Raw genomic sequence first — 17,846 nt, forward strand, 5'->3', positions numbered from 1 at the left:
TAGTTGAAAAGGATTCTTGATTTATCTCACTGGCAGGTTATACCATTTTAATTAATGTACAACTAATGGTAATGGCAATATTTACAATTTTATATGCAAGTATAATGGAGACACAGATAACTCTTTCAATTATTTTTGTCCTCATGGTCAATGCCCCATGGTCCAAAATTTAATTAAATTTTTTGCATTAATGGTAAAATGGAAAATTGGGATTGAAGTGTGCAGTGTATTTTATTTGTTACAAAGAGGCACTTGCCCTATATTCAATTTTAACCATTTATAATGCTCTACTTATTTAGATTAATTCCTAATTTTATAAATATTACTTCAACTCACATTTTCATAAGGTAAAAGTAGCAATCTGTCTCCTGCATCGCAGTACTAATAGTCTGATATCAGTTATGTATGTATGTGCCAGAAAGTTCAAAACACAGTCAAAATTAAATTTATGTAATTAAATATATAGATTCAGAAGAAAGTGTCAGATAGATTTTATGGAAAATGTAGATAAATGCATTGCAATTCTATTTAAATTGAGTTAAATTTACCTGACATCAAAAATATGAGATGCTCATATAACCATTTCACAGGATTGTAAATTCCTCCCTGAAAATGTTTTTCATCTTACTATTTTGACCTCCCAAACAGCGTCTTGGAATGTGTATGGATGGACACAGAGTTATTTCTCAGCTAATATTCTCTCCATTTGAAGACATAAATGAATACCTGAATAAATACCTAAATTGTCTTTTCTAGAAAGTTTCAGGGAAATTTTATTTAAATATTTAATCTGATTATGAAATATTTGTGAAATTAGTTTAAGTAAAATTTTTAAACATACAATTTAATGTTTTATCTAGATTCCTAGAAAAAATTAATTACAAACACAGCTAAGAAAAAGAAAAATCCTGATAACTTACATAGTGTATTTTATCATATAGTATCCAATGTTTTATAAATATAGAGACATATATATATTTTTTTTCTCCTTCAATTATCCACTCTCTCCTGTGCCACCATTTTATTTCTTTCTTCCAAGTGATCCCTAGAAGCTTTTGAACAATCTTGAGGTTTCATCTATATTTCTTTAAAATTTATAGAACTTGTTCATTATGTCTAATCTAAGAATTAATTGGCAAACTGTTGACCTTCCCTTATAAACATATGGGGCCACCTCTCATCCCATTCCACATTTCCCATTAGGGAGCACATTAAGTCAGGTTACCACCCTCTCTCATTACTACAGTAGCTTCCTAAATTGTCTCCTGCTCTTCACCTTAAAATAATTTCTTCCTACTAAAGCCAGTAATTATTTAAAAATGTAAATCAGATTATGTTCTCCCCTGCTTGCCACCCTCCATTGGCATCCCATCACACTCAGAATAAGAGATTCAGCAATTTTTCATGGTAGTTAGACGGATATAAGATTCACGTAGGTTGTCCCCATGTCTCTAGATTTGATTGCTTTCTTTCCCCTTTGCCACCCGTGCTCTAGTTCTGCTGACCTTCTCCCTCTTTCTTTAACAGGTAAGGCTTATGACAGTGACTTTTCTCTGCCCTCTGCCAGGAAAACCCTTTCTCAAATCAGTTTATTAATGCCTGGTCCAAATACCCTCTTTCAAATAGCCTGTCACTTATTCACCTTGTTCTAGCTTCATTTTGTTATCAGTACTTACTATCACATGTATCTATTTTCCTTCCTAAGAATTCTCTCTTGCTAGAATGCAAGCTTCTTGAAATCAGCCTCTTTTCTTTTTCTTTCCTTCCTTGCTTCCTTCCTTCCTTCCTTCTTTCCTTCCTTCCTTTCTTGTTTTTGTTATTGTTTTATGCATCCCAATGCGATGATCACTAAAGACTTCTGATGGTCTTCTCTTGTGACTGTCTTTACTACTATTTTCCAACTGAAAAAAAAATGGCAACTTTTTCATATTTTAAGCTAATAATTTTGGACTTTTTAACAAAGTAAAATATAAAATTAGAAACAGATATTACTTTATTCAAAAGCTAATCATTTACATTCAAATTACCTTGATTTAGATGGTAATCATTTTTTACATTTCTTATTATGTATGCATTGGAGTGTAAATTGAAATTATTGTGTTATTCAAGTTTCATGAAATTTACAGCTTATGTAATTTTTCAGTACTATCCGGTCACATAAACTATATATATATATATATATATATTTTTTTTTTTAAATCAAACTAGAATATGGCAACCTTGTAAAATTTAACTGAATTTCCAAGCAGGAAGTCTATGTTTATATAAAGAGGAATAGAATCCTAGTGAAGCACAGAAGAAGATGCTAAAATTGTAAGCAGTTCAAATTCTTTATCTAAAGAGTTGAGGGGCTCTGGGAATATGGTGATTTATTTATTTATTACTTATTTTTTAAGTAACCTCTTCCTGCAACATGGGGTTCAAACGCACTACCCTGAGATCAAGAGTTGCACGCCCTGCTGGCTGAGCCAGCCAGGTGCCCTGGGAACATCGTAATTTAAATTCAATTTTTTTGCAGCACCCTGGTGGCTCATAGTTAAACATCTATCTTCGGCTTAGGTCATGATCCCAGGATCCTGGGATTGAGCCCCACATCAGATTTTCTGCTCAGTGGGGAGTCTGCTTCTCCCTCTGCCTCTGCATGCCACTCCCCCTGCTTTTGCCCTCTCTTTCTGTGTCAAACAAAATAAATAAAATCTTTAAAAAAAATAAATTCAATTTTCTTCAACCCCATGTCAAGGGAGTCATCTTTTGTGAGAAAATGGTTATTACCATTTGTGATAAAATCATATATTAAAATCATATATACACAATTATGTAAAAATACTTATGTATGCATGTGTATAAGTATACACATACAATATATAAAATTATCAAAATTTGTCCAAGGTCATAAACTAATTATTAGAAAATTGACAATGGTATCACATTGCCTTTTCATTAGTCTCTGTTCTTTCTGTTAGATTTTCAGCTTATTCATAAGGGAGGTGTCTGGTTATTTACTAAAATACTAAAAATAATGGTGACTCAGGCTGTCACCTTGATTCCAACGGGTACTGAAGAAATTCACATTGACTCCAAATAAGTAAAACTAAATTAGTTATTCCCATTGTGATGCTTTTACCCACAATGTGTAATAGATAGCTATTCTCTAATTCTTCCTAAAAATAAATACACTTATCTATCCCTTTCTTAGACCACTTAGATATGTATTGGCATAGAGACAAAGGAAGAAGGGGATGGGAATGGTGACTAAATGCACTTGAAAATATTCAGTCAAGTATTTCATTTCTAATGCAGTGTAAACTATAGCAGAAAGTACTTTGTTGAACCAACTCAGTTTCAAAGCAGTCACATAGTAGGGTTGCAGTAAGTATGAAATAAACATTTTTTTGACAAAATGAAACAATGTATTGATGGAGGAATTAATTATCTAGCTCACAGATGAGCAGGGAAAGAGAAGATCTAAGAGTTGAGACTAAAATTATAGAAATTTCTGAAGCACACCATAGCTCAGAAATTCAATCTGAATATATTCCAATTCAGTGCCTTTCAATAGACACACAGTGATTGCCAACCTTTTTTCATACTAACAAAACAAAACAAAACAAAAAAAATTAAAAACCCTCTTACCATTTATACATTTTTCAAGCATGAAAATGTGCCTGAATTACACAGTGCACACTTTACCCAAATATGATTCTAGTGGCTGCAAACAATTTTAATGACATGCAAACGTTCAATATAATTCTAACACTAGAATTCAAATCAATATTTGTTAATGAAGTAAGCAGCAACCCGAAAACACCTTTGAAATACTCTTAGTGGCCATTATAATGCATAGTCTATTTACAGTATATTTAAGTGTTTAATCTTGCAGCAATGTAAATGAAAAACATATGATGTACCTTATATTAAGTATTCAACTGAAAGTCCCTATAACATTACCTTAAAAATGTTAATCTGCTATTGAGAGAGCCAGAAAAGCATTCTTGTGTTAGGTATTTTCATGTTTTCCCTTGTATCAATTAGTATTATATTTTCAACTTTCCATATAATTTAACAACAGATTGAATGAAGGACTTAAAGGGTTTAGCACAACATGAATATATATTTTGTGTAATTTTTTTTAAAAAGAAGCCATAGACACAATAACTGGATAACAAAATGTTATTTGTAACTTTTCACCTTATGGCCCTCATTCAATTATGTTTACCTCATTTTCCCATTATTATAGGCCTTTATCTACCCCCAATTGAAGGAAGGGGGCATGGCAAACTAGTAACTAGAAAGTCAATCATGTGTGAGAGGGAGATACGTGTTTTTATTCAACTACATTTTAAAACACTGAAACTGCCCCTAAATTAATGTTTACTTTTAATATTTCTTAATATAGATAAAAACTAATTATGTATTCACAGTGGGAAGATAGGTAGTTTTGCTCTTATAATAAAGCAGTGCTGAAATGGGTCCTTCCTTGAACAGTTACATCATCTTTACTTTGTATCACTTGAAAACAACAATGTCCTGGGAGGCTGTGAATTTTCTATTTACACACCCGCATAAACACGCCAAGACCATAAGAAATAGGGCTAGTGTAGCCATACCTCAGGGAGGTCCAGAAATTATGTTTACTGCAAATGGGTATGTATAATAAATATATCTATAGGTACATTTTTACAATATTATTTCTCCAGATGTGTTCTTATGGAAACTTAACTTTGTGCATCCAGTGTTAGCTTCCCAGAAATTCATCTATTGTAAAAATTAGGTAATATTTTATGCCCATATTCGTTATTATTTGTGATTCTATTTTTATTCCATAAAAGACCTTTCAATCAAATTTAATTCCAGGGCCATTTTCTTGGTGAACCTTTTCCATTTCATGACAATTGCCAGTTTCTTTTTATCTCAAGTAACAGGTTAGGCATCTGTCCCCAACTTTTCACCCAGTCGATAATACTTTCTGATTCTCTTTTGATGATGTTTGTTTTCTCTTTCTCTGCCCTCCACTCAACATTAAAATCTAAGGCAAGATATTAATGGAGTTGAGTGGGAAGAAGTCCCATCTAACCTACCAAGCACAGAGGGAACTGTGGTCACCAGGATTTGCTCTATCAAGGAAAAAAAAATAATCACTAGAAACAGGCATTGATTATTCATGACAAGTACCTGATCTTTTTTAGAGATTATTATTTTTTTAAAGATTTACTTATTTTCTTTGAGAGACAGAGCACGCATGTGTGCAAGCGAAGGCAGTGGGGAGGGGGCAGAGTCTTAAGCAGACTGCGCTGATTTCGAAGCCCAGGGCTGATCTCACAACTGAGTCAGATGCTTAACCCACTGCACCACCCAGGAGCCCCTAGAGATTATTATGAATAGCACTTATCAAGCAGTAATAAAGATATCCACGGTACTATCTTAAACGCATATGATTTCTGGTTTTCCATCCTGGCTGTCTCATACTCCTGATTTCTACCCTCACATACCCAAATTGTGCTCTTTTTCCCTGCTCTTTGATTTCCTAACTGGCACGTCAGCTCCTTTGGGATTTTGTTCCTCTACAGCCCTCTTTTCATCACTACCACCTACAAATCTAGCAGCGCAAGTACTTAAAGATTTGTCTTGTGACTGGAAGTATGATGCTTGCTTGGATTTCCTTATGTCAACTGCCTACACCTTTGAGCCTCATCCATCTGTTACTACTGCTACTTCTATAATTAAAAACCACCTTTTATTAAGCATTTGCTGTATTTCAGACATCATTTTAAGTTCTTCACTTACATTGTCTCACTTATGCTCACAGCTTTCTGAGTTGTGCATTATGTATAGCCCCTTTCTATATTTTTTCTCTGAAATTATCATGGATTTTGGTTCAGTTTTATTCACTTTCATTTATTTTAATTTTTTCCAGCTTTATTTGAGATATAACTGACACATCACATTGTGTAAGTTTCAGGTGTACAATGTGTTGATTTGATACAATTAAAAATTGCAAAGTAAAAAAAAAAAAAATTGCAAAGTAATTACCACCATAGTACTAAGATTTTGAGAAATGACTATTATCACACAGCAGAGATAGAAATACATTTGAGGATGTCTGTATTAGTTTCCTAGAATGGCCGTAACAAATTACCATAAATTTGGTGGCTTTAAATAACAGAAATGTATTTTCCCACAGTTCAGGAAGCCAGAAGTCTAGTGGCAAGATGTCGGCAAAGTTGGTTCCTTCTGGAGGCTCTTAAGGAAAGTCTGTTTGTTTGTTTGTTTGTTTGTTTCTTTCTTTCTTTCTTTCTTTCTTAGATTTTTATTTATTTGAGAGAGAGAGAGAAAGAGAGCACAAGCAGGGGAGGGACAGAGAGGGAGGGAGAAGCAGACTCCCCACTGAGTAGGGAGCCAGACGCTGGGCTTGATCCCAGGACCCCTGGGATCATGACCTAAGACATGGGCAGACACTTAACCAACTGAGCCACCCAGGCATCCAAAGGAAAGTCTGTTTCATATTTCTCTTCTAGCTTCTGGTGTTTGCCAGCAATTATTGGTGTTCCTTGGTTTATAGCATCATTACTCCAATATCTGACCTATTGTCATGCGGCCTTCTTCCCACTGTGGCTCTACCATGTCTCTGTATCCAAATATCCCTCTCTCTCTTTTTTTTAAAGACACTAATTATCAGATTGAGGGCCCACCCTAATCCAGTATGACCTTATATTAACTTGATTACATCAGCAAATAACCTTATTTCCAAATAAGGTCACCTTCGCAGGCACCAGGGATTAGGACATGAACATATCTTTTGGGGTGACAAAATTCAACTCAATACAATGTCTGATTTCAAATTGCATGCTCCATTATATAGTTTGCTCCTCCAAACTATGCTGTAGAGCTTTACTGGATATCTCCCTTTTAAAGTCCTGCCATGATCTCCACCATAATGCTTCCTGTATTTATTTCATGTGCTTTGTCCTGTATGTTTTTCTAGACCCAATTTCAAGCCATCCTTAACAAGAATTTGCAAAAATAATCCCGTATTATACAATCACTCAGTTAACCCAAAATAAGCAATGTTTTCCGTGACTGTCTAGTTCTATTGTTTCTTCTGCCTCGTGACCTCTAGGAAACTCTCTGACTTGAGTTTCAGTAGAGTGTCTATACCTACCACACATCTGATTTGATGATCTCCAAACTCAATAGGCTGCAAGTCAGTAAGTGAACAAAACCACTTTGATTAATTTTAAATAATTCATTTATAAATTAATTTATTCAATAAATTTTTCATTCAAATACATACAACATACACACAAACACAAACACACACACACACACACCAATGACCCTTGACTTAAAAATCTTAGAGATACCCTTATCTCTTCATATTTATATCTATAACAACTCAGTTATGAATATTTTCTGTTTGTAAAATTTTTTTGTAATATCTGCCCTCTCCATTCTTTCTTGATAGGCTTGGCCTCCCTGTCTACTCTGGCTTTCTAACCTGACAAATATCATTAATTATTCACAAAGTTAGTTAATATTTACTACATATTTAAAACTCATTTGTTTTACTATTTTATATGTAGCAGTCTTGCCTTCTGAAAAGAAAGTAAGCCCCTCACAGTCAAGTACCTAATATAATATCCTTATGGTTTTACATCCCACCGTACTATGTATTCAGTACTCAATAACTGTTAATATGCATAACAAACGTAACTTAAATATACATATAATTTATGTATAGCTATGCTTGCCATTAGTTATCAGAGACAACTGTAGATTTTTAAGAACTTAAGAAACTAAAATCTCTTCTAGATATGAAGTGGCTAAGAAAAACTCAGGGTTTTTTTTGTTGCTAAATTATAGATAAAAAGCTTTTCAGGCCTAAGTGGTAAGGCAGACAGAGCTGTGGTTAGTTAGATCTTCTAATAGAGTTGTACCATTGCTAGTTCCTTAGTATGCAAAAAAGTTGTACCCCCTACATAGACAAATCAGAAAAACAGACTGGCTGTAGTAGGCTCAAGCATATGGCTTGGTGATGGGAGAAGAGATGTCAGTTCAACCTTAGAGGCTCTTTCCACAGGATGCCATTGTGCAATGCACACACTGAACAACCACACGGGGTGGTCCTGGCTTTAGCTCAAAGAATGAAAGGACTTCTTTAGTAAGGAACTGTGGTTTTAATACTTTGCATACTTATTGTGTGTTAAGCACTTACTGTATTTTAGTGCCTTATGTGAATTAATCCACTTAGTATTTATATCTGTATGAATCTCTACATGCACACACCCATTTTACTCATGTGGAAACCAAGGCACAGACAGCTTAAATAACTTGCCAGAGGTCACACACAGCCTTTAAATGGTAGTTTTGGTTTCAAATATATGCAATCAGATACCAAAACCCTATTCATGAACACTATACTGTCTCTAAACTGATGAAAGGAACTCTGATGAAGGGAATAAAAATAAATGTAAGAACTTGGCACTATTGAAAAAGGGATAATAAGCAATAAGTAGGAGGCATTATTAAGTCAAGGAACTCACTTTGGGAAACCATGGCTTAGAGAATCATAGGCATGTGATAGGATTTATTTTTTTAAATAAATACGAGGTTCAGAAATCATTCCATGAGTTTTAATCTTCTAAGCAATTTTTGAATTAGGCTAATATCATTTCTCCAAAGGTTAAATCAGAGAAGGGGTTGGCCCTTTGTTTTGTTTTGCTTTGTTCCACTGCTAATAATTTTGGTTTCCAAGTAGTGAAACAAGTAATTCCCAAATCATAAGCTTGTTAGACCTTAGCTAAAATACATAACATTAGAAGATTGTAATTTTCCTAATTGTAGAGAAAATTATTTTAAAAGTAATTTCCCCCTCAGAAGCCATTCCAAGAGTGAAGATTAAATATGCAGAGAGACTATGATTTAGTTTAAAAAAAATAAAGGGAAAATAGCTTTTAAAGGAGTGCAACTGAAAACAGTTTAAGTCAATATATTTAATTACTAGGATTTTGTTATATACTCTTTAACCACATAAAAAGACTTATAACATGTTTCCAATTCATACAGCACTGATCTGATGGTCTCAACTTTTGAAAACACATAGCTATGAACAAAAAGGTTTTAATAGTGCAAAGAGATTGCTCTTGCATTTTTGGGAAAATAGCACAATATTCCATTTTAATTTCAGCTGTAAGGTTCTATCCTCAGAGAGAGAAGCAAGCACACAGTTAACTCCATGTTGTTATTGCATAAGAACACTAATTCATAGGCTAATGGTATGGCAAGCCTTTCCTATCACATTCTGGAGTTTCTATCTTGCCTGACCCTTCACCCAGGGAACTTGATCCCTCTGGTAGGAGGAACGGTGCCTACATGCTGGGCTCCAGAGAGAAAGAAGCACTAAGAATTTTCAGGCCTTACCCTCCTTTGTTTATCTCCCTCAATGAAAAAATTAAAACATCTATTATTTGTTAATTACCTATTATGTGGCAGATAATGTGCTGGACATTTGGGCATTATTCAATTCCTAAAGAAAATATTTGTTAGTCTATCTCTGTTTTATAGAAATGTGAAACAATATGGGTGTCAGGATGAAGTATCTTGTCTAAGGCCATAATCTCAAAGAAGAAATTTATCTTCACCTTTAAATATAATGTGCAGATGAAGCACCTCCTGTTCTTGACAAAGTGAAGATGCTGATTTAGAAGGTAAAATTCTGCATCTTTAACAAGAGGTGATGTTCTCATTCCAGTCACAGGTTTCACTGCTTGTTTTCCTATTAGAATCTGTAACTGATTCCCTGGGCTCTAAGGTTCTATGAAGTCCTGAAGGGAGAGGTAAGCATGTGGATTCTCCCATCAAAGTGCTTAGTTTTACATTCTGGATTTGACACTTAGTATCCATTTTCACCTTCAGAAAGTCAAACCCTCCAAGACTCAGTTTCTTCATCCGTAAAGTGGGAGTTACAGTAGAGCGCTCTCGCACTGTAGGTGTAAAGACCAAATTAGAATACCCATTATAGATAGGGACATAGTGTGCGGCACACAGTAAATGTTCTGTATATATTAACTGATACTTTTCATTTAAGAAATGGCTTAGAAAATTCAAGAAATAGAGCCCCTCACTGAACTTCCTCAACCTATGTAACATTGTATTATTTGTCTATTGTTATGTAAAACATTGCCACGAATTTAGCCCCTTAAAAGACACAAATATACAATCAAGCCCTTTCCGTTAGGAGTCTGGTGCATTTAGCTAGGTCTTCCCCTCAGGGTCTCATAAGACTGAAATCAAAGTGTTGGGCATCTATGTCATCACCTGGAGGCTGGACTCGGAAAGACCTGCTTCTCTATATCCTCTCAGACTGTTGGTAGAACTCCTTTTCCTGTGGTTGTGTAGGACTGAGATCCCCGTTGTCTTGCTGTCGACTAGACTGGCATCCTCTAGAGGCTGGTTTCAGGTTCTGCCATGTGTTTCCCATCTCAAACAATAAAGAACCTTTCATTGAATCCTTACTACACATCAAATCTCTCTGATTCCCTTTTTGCTCCCAACCAGAGAAAACTCTGCTTTTAAAGGGCTTGTGTGATTAAATCATGTCCTATGGTAAGGTCAATTATGCTATATGCCATGGGCAAATTACGGGAGTAAAATCTATCATCGTTACAGTCCCCAGGAATATGCACAAAGTGGACCACAGTTGGAGGGAAATCTTGGGGGCTAAGTCAGATTACCAATTACTATAAACATAAAGAAGGCCACTATGTAATTGAAGAGCTGAAAATTCTTAATTCTAAAGTAAAAAATAAAATATGTACCTTGATCCAAAATATTAGGAAACATGCATAGTCAGAAATTCAGTTTTAAGCAGATATAAAGATCTTTTACCATACAATCACAGCATTAACAATTAAGAACCCTTTATATTTTAGGGAAACAATGATTTTCTTGGAATGATGTATTTTGAGGTTTGAGGTCTGGAAGCAGATCACTGAAGACAGCAGGTTTTAAAGCACTCAAAAATGTCTCAAAGTTGAAAGTTTTATAGAAGGAAAGACGTTGATATCAAATAAGAAATATTACATAAGCATTATTAATGTGTTTAAGGAAATATATTTCCCTACAATAGGAGGAGACAAAGGCAATACTGGTTAAAAAAAGATTTACAGACATGAGCTGCATGCACTTGTTTTACGGACTAGAACATTTTTCTGCCTTCTAGAATTGGAGAATATGCAACGACTCATTCTGCCTTATGGGCATTTCAGAGCTTTTAATCTAATAAAACCTATATGTCAGCTGGTAGCATGTCAAGGCCTCATTACCCTGCTTCCTCGGTGCTTGATGTGGATGGTTTAGTCCCTGCACAAATGTACCCCTTGGGGTTCCCTGAGGTGGAGCTGTGCAGGTTTGCATCTTTACTTACTGACAAAAAAGGGAAAAAAGATAGCATTAAATATTCAATTCCCGGTTTCACTTATGCATTCACTAAGAATGATGAAAGTGGAGATTATGTGGCATGGCCTCAGAATTGTGCACGAGCATGCTCTTTACCTTATATGCCTCATCAGAAGCTCATTTCCAACCGTATTCAGTAGACAAGCGTGCTCCCTCTTTGTCATAACATCACCTGAGCTTACTCAGAGATAGCCAGCAAACAATCGGAGCTTAACTGGTTCAACTCATAAAAGGAAGGTAAATTTAAATTGTACCTTAATGGGGGAAAAAAAAAAAAATATGGCAGAGAGAATTGACAGAGACTTGTCAAATACAATTTAGTGAATGTGATTTTTATTATTGAACGGTATTTGCCCATGAAGTCTTATTCAACTGGAAAAAATAATAAATGTTAGGGGGTCCCTCTTTGAGTACTTTCTCTTATGGGGTCACATCACCTATGTTTAAGGAAGAAAAATAAATAATGGAGTATTTTCTGTCTTTAAATCGTGAGGAGAAAAATTGTAAAAGACCACATGCATCATATAATTTGGCTGAAGGATAAAGGTGATCAAAATATATGTAATTTTTATGTAAGATACTAAGTACCTGACGAGTTTTGCGAGTGTTTCAAAATTTAAAATCGTTAAAAACAAACATTCCGATGAGCACTGGAGAATTGAGATGTTTTAAAGTAAAATTGTAACTGAACTTAATCTCGCACTGTCTTCTTCTTAGCCTTTTTGACATTTTAATTGCTGTGTCATTTTTCACTAGGATGGGAAGCGTTTTTTACATATGTATAATGTAGCTTGTGTTAATGTGTATCGATTAAAGTATAGATGGGGATGCCATGTTGTTGGAATTTTCTCTATTATGTCCTTACTGAATGCCTCTCTCTCCCCTTTTGTGTTTCTTTTTTTAAATGGTGAAAAGAAAACATGTTTTTAATATGTCTCTATGCTACATGAACTCTAGTATTAATAGGAGAAAAAGGCAGTTTAACAAAAGACAGATTAGAATGTATCTTCCTCACAAACTTGTCTTTCATTTCTGGATGGGAGACTTTGCAGGAAAATCAATAACTTCCTTTGAGTCAAGTGATCTAGTTGCTTCTGAGAAATTTACATCTCCCTGACAGGCAGTTTGTAAGGTCTGGTTCACCTGGGTCACAGGAGTCTGCATAATTTGCATCTTGGGCAACTTCTCTCTTTCCTTTTACCTGTTCCATGAGGAAGGAAGATTGAACCTGGTCATAAAGAGGAGCTCATTATGTCTCAACTGAGAAGAGTAATTCTGTGGGTGTTCCTAGAGTTCAAGAATGTCATATAATGATAATATTTTCTCACAGATCCTCAGACCTATACATACACCAGGAAATGAAAGTAACATACACTGAGTCATATTTGATGCATTTGACCTGACATTCACCAAATAAAATTGAATTGTCCCACCAAGGTCATTGGTGAAATACAATCTTAAGATGGATATACAGATCATTTGCCAAGAAATATACAAGAGGGAAAGATATTTAGGTTACCATTTGTACACCTGAAAAAAAAATCCCTGTATTTTATTCTAACCTTTAAAATATATAAGGTCTAAATGTCAAATAAATGTTTATATTATTATATGATAATAAATAGAATATATTTCCTAGTTTGTGCAATAGCTTAGTTTAAAAATAAATAAAAACCAAGGAAACATTGCTGAAATATTTTTGAATCAAAAACAAATTCAGTGGCATTAATTACAATTAAGTCTTTAGTATACCTATTTGAATCTCACCTACAATTAAATGTGAATCTCTTTGGACAACAAACCAAATAAATACATGGCACAGAGTCTGAAACCCACTCTATTCCAATGGTTTCTCTCCAGGATAAATATTATAATGAGATTTAAATATACTAATGTTTATTCTGTAATCATGAAAACTAATGTCTAGATGTAAATAAAATACATTATTACAACTTACTATATTGTGTTCAAATTAATATTTTAAGCCTGATCTATAAAATAGAGGGAGACTACAACTTTACAATGGATTCTTGTATGTCCGTTTCACAGTTTTCCTCTTTGCAATTTGGGATGAATTTCCTTTTAAAAAAAAAAAAAAAAAGACCACATTATTTAGGCACCTACATTCACCTAGGAAAGTCTATTTAGTACCATTAAACTTGAACACTAATAACCGTGGCTTAAGCTGTAGTTCCTGGAAGCAGCCCATCGTACCTTGTGAAAGTGTTCCAGTATAGTATTGCTCATGGGCACCATTTGGAAAGAAAAATGGCTTTATCTATTTCTTCCATGCATCCTCCCCTCATTATTTTTGGATATAACAGAATAAATAATATTTACTGAACATTTATCACGATGTCATTTTAAGTGATGCACGTGTGTTTTCAATTGGTCTACAGCAAGCCGTTCTGAGGTTGGTATAACAGAGCTGCCTTTTATTGAAGTATACATTCATGAAGACCTTCCATTCACATAATGGGAGATTAAATTTCCCACAGGAGCAAATAAGAAGCTGAATGAATGTGTTCCTTAAAAATACAGTGATAATGCAGCTTCAATGAGATTATTTCTAAATCTGGTGTCTGATGTGCTACTCCAGCAGCTTCTTTTCCGTTATTCTCTAGTACCAGCCCTTGTAAACCCAATTTTAATATCATGATTACAGGGTATACTTTTTTGGGTTGCATGTTCACAATGCATGTTAAAATAAAAGTATACGTACAGACACTATCACAAACATATATTCTGATACACTTAACTGCTCGATTCACTACCTATTCACAAACTGGCCCTAATGATTGTTTTTTTTTTTTAATCCAATGTACTATCGCTTCATAAAAATAACAAAGGCAAGATTTATAATGATGTCCCCTCAGTTTCGAAATGTTGTGACTCTTCATAATTGCTTTCCTTGCAGTATTTCAAAGTTTACATATAAAATGAAACTTCATTATTTAAAAATTTGTTCACAGTTCTATGGCTGGCATTGATTTCTCTAAGCTTTTGAACATACAAATGCTCTAGAGGGTCCATAGGTTTTGCAGAGTAGATTTTGGAGCAGTGGTGAATTTGAGGGAGAAAATAGAGAAGGGATGGTATGTGTAAGGAGCTAATATGGCTTTGATTAATATATATGGAGGAAAAAAAAGTGATGCTACCTTAAAAAAAAACGATTTTCAAGAAAATTACACCCATGCACCATTTTCTGATTAAAATGATGAAATATTCTTTTTTTTTTTTTAAAGATTTTATTTATTTATTTGACAGAGAGACACAGCGAGAGAGGGAACACAAGCAGGGGGAGTGGGAGAGGGAGAAGCAGGCTTCCCGCCGAGCAGGGAGCCCGATGCGGGGCTCGATCCCAGGACCCCGGGATCATGACCTGAGCCGAAGGCAGACGCTTAACGACTGAGCCACCCAGGCGCCCCAAAATGATGAAATATTCTTAACACAAATATGTATAATCATAGGCATATTTTCATTATCTTAACAGGTTTTATCGTAGAAAACTAGTCATTTTCATCATGGAGGTAGCTGGATAATAAATTACCATATTCACAGTTGAAAAGCAGTATTTTCTCTCTTTCCCCTCTGTATGTACTATTGTCAAAACATCCTGTCCTGTTCTCTTTCTCCTCCAACCTTGTTATTGAACGGCGTGCATTGACAGCTTCTTTCTCTTTTAGCTGATTTATTACCAGATCTTTACCTTGCACATATCAATTTTAAAAAGTAAAAAAAAAAATGACTGCAAAGTTAATTTGAATGAAATCTCAGAAATCTTTTAACGGATAAGTAATACTGTCTAAATATCTTGAGGTTCATAAGAAACTTGAATTGTTGGCCCTCAATCCTTATGTTTTATATGGAAATACTTTTTTTTTTTAAGATTTTATTTATTTATTTTGACAGAGAGAGAGACAGCGAGAGCAGGAACACAAGCAGGGGGAGTAGGAGAGGGAGAAGCAGACTCCCCACTGAGCAGGGAGCCCGATGTGGGGCTCGATCCCAGCACCCTGGGATCATGACCTGAGCCGAAGGCAGATGCTTAACGGCTGAGCCACCCAGGTGCCCCTGGAAATACTTTTGAAAGACAATAAATGATTTCCGACTGAGAATAATAAACTAGTCTAAAATCATCATTCACCCTTAATAGTCATATACCTTTAATGGCATGAGACAAACACATGGATGAGAAAATGGAGACCTCAGTTTGTTTAGATTAGACCCATTCAATCAGCAGGAGAAAACACGTACAGGAATGGATACAGTTTGTGGGACAATGTGTTAGAATCTCTCTGTTAATATTCTGGGGCTGCTGGTCACATGGATGATTTTAAGCATCAGCATATATAAATGCCAATCAAATAAATTACTCATGAGGAGCCAATGCCCTGCTGAAAGAAAGATACCCAAGGGAGTTGCAATGACCTTACACTGCGAAACCAAAGCAGATTGAAAAGTTTCATGCCACGGACAGATTTTGACAGTGGTAATGGTATTGGTGTCCTTGGTTTGCTCATACTCTGGGGAGTTATAACTTTAAAAGCTTTGATTTTTGTTTATCATGACAAGTTCTTCAAATATATAGCTCTTTAGACTCAATGGCTCTGTCATGCCCCATTTCTCTTCTGTAGGTCTGGAATCAACCGTAAGAAAATAAAACATGGCCATATTTTTAAAAGGTATCATTTAAATCTTTTTAATTCTACTTTGGAACATATAAATACTATGAATTTATAGTGCTATAAACAGGTAATGATATCATGATGAAAACTAGATTTTCTCATTTTATGTAGGTTTGGATATTTTTTTTTTTATGAAGTATTCTGATATGACTCCTCTGGGTCTGGTTTCATTAATGACATTGCAGTTAAGCTTTAAAAATCCATATTCCATTTCTAATAGCTTTCCTCTGGCACATGAATATATATCTGACCCAAAGGGTGACATCAACCTTTATTTCTCAATCATATTGATTTTCCTCAATCTCTCCTCACAACACCATCACCAAACTAAATGGATAGTTTCCCATTGTTTCTAAAAGTCATTATTTTCCTCCCAATACATTTAAATGCCACTTGTGACAGCTGAAAAAGAACAAGAGAATTCTCGTGGCACTAAGGTGAGGAGCTGAGGACACTCAGAGGAGGGCGGAAGTATTTTCTTTTTTTTTAAGTATTCATTGTGGGTGCTGTACCAATGGCATCCTTGTTCTGATTAAGTGTACCTCTTAACTTTATGGGATGATAGTGCTGTATGTATATATGCATGAAGATAATGCTGTATGTTTATATCCATCTGGTCATGTTTGCTGTGTGTGTTTATATGCATGGAGATGGTATGTCTCTTTGTAAGTATGTAGCAATTTTGAATGGATGGCAAATTGAAGTTTTGTGAGTCTTCTCTTCATGTCTCATCTCCCATTCTTACACTACTTGTCTCCACTGAGAGTGCCCATTTTTTTCTGAATTCTGTTTCATAGTTAGAGTTCAATTCTCTGACTAATTATACAGCGATAGACTTGGCTATCTTGAGCTACTTGAAGGAAGACGTCATTTAATTTTAAAACAATTTATTCAGCATGCATTACAGAATCAAAGACGGATGGATACAGATTTACGGCAATATTAATGCTTATTTCTCTCCTATGTCCTTTTCATTCCTTTAAACTTAAAAGCAAATGAGCGAAAATTGGCTTTCGTTTGTGTGCTTTTTTGCTTTTCAACTTCTTTCCGTCCTGACTCTCTTAGCAGCTCTCAAATATGGACACATATTATTTGTGTTGCACACGATTCAAGTACTGTTTTGAGTTATTGTGGTACAAAGTCTGATATATGTCATATATAAAAATAAAGGGTCAAATACATTCCTTCAAAGAATAATCAAGGTAAATAATGTGTGCATGGGGCATACACTGCACAAATAAATACCACAAAGAGACAGCAGTCCTTGCTGCGAGGCACACATCTTCCCTGGTGACCTCCCATTGACAATAACTACACTCCACTAAGGAAGAATAAGGATCCTTTCTTATGTCAGACAAAAATAAAGTACTGCTACTTTGGATGAATTTTATTTTCCCTCTTTCTATTTGCCCCTCTGCCTATCTGCCCATCCAGTTTCTATTTCTATTGTCTAAATCACAGACTATCTATTTCCCTTTCCACGTATTTATGTCTGTCTATCTTCCCCCTTTCCTGTCCGTCCTGTCTCTCTGTCTGCATCCTTCTGTTGTGTCTGTCTTTGGCTCTCAATTTCACTCTACTTCTGTTTTTTTCTCTCTGCCTCTATTTCTGTTTCTGTCTCTCTCTCTGTACACACATACCCGTCTTCATATTTCCTCATTTTTACTTTATCCTCTTCTCATATTTATAAATATAGAGAGATCT

General features: G+C 35.0%; 1 protein-coding gene across 8 annotated transcripts in view; it reads right to left on the reverse strand.

The window, feature by feature from the left end:
* The window catches only part of CDH12 (cadherin 12), a 1,003,710-nt gene that overhangs the window by 310,644 nt on the left and 675,220 nt on the right, over positions 1-17,846 (reverse strand). Inside the window, exon 1 of one of the 8 annotated variants that reach the window (XM_032415434.1) lies at positions 15,005-15,311. The exons of 6 other annotated variants lie outside the window; for them this stretch is intronic. The gene's annotated coding sequence lies outside the window, so the exon portion shown is untranslated. Of the gene's footprint in view, positions 1-11,550; positions 13,006-15,004; positions 15,312-17,846 lie in introns of those variants that run through there. One more of the 8 variants, XM_032415436.1, reaches the window with a different exon arrangement.

This window comes from Phoca vitulina, unplaced genomic scaffold (genome assembly GCF_004348235.1).
Source record: "Phoca vitulina isolate PV1807 unplaced genomic scaffold, GSC_HSeal_1.0 scaffold17, whole genome shotgun sequence".
NCBI lineage: Eukaryota > Metazoa > Chordata > Mammalia > Carnivora > Phocidae > Phoca > Phoca vitulina.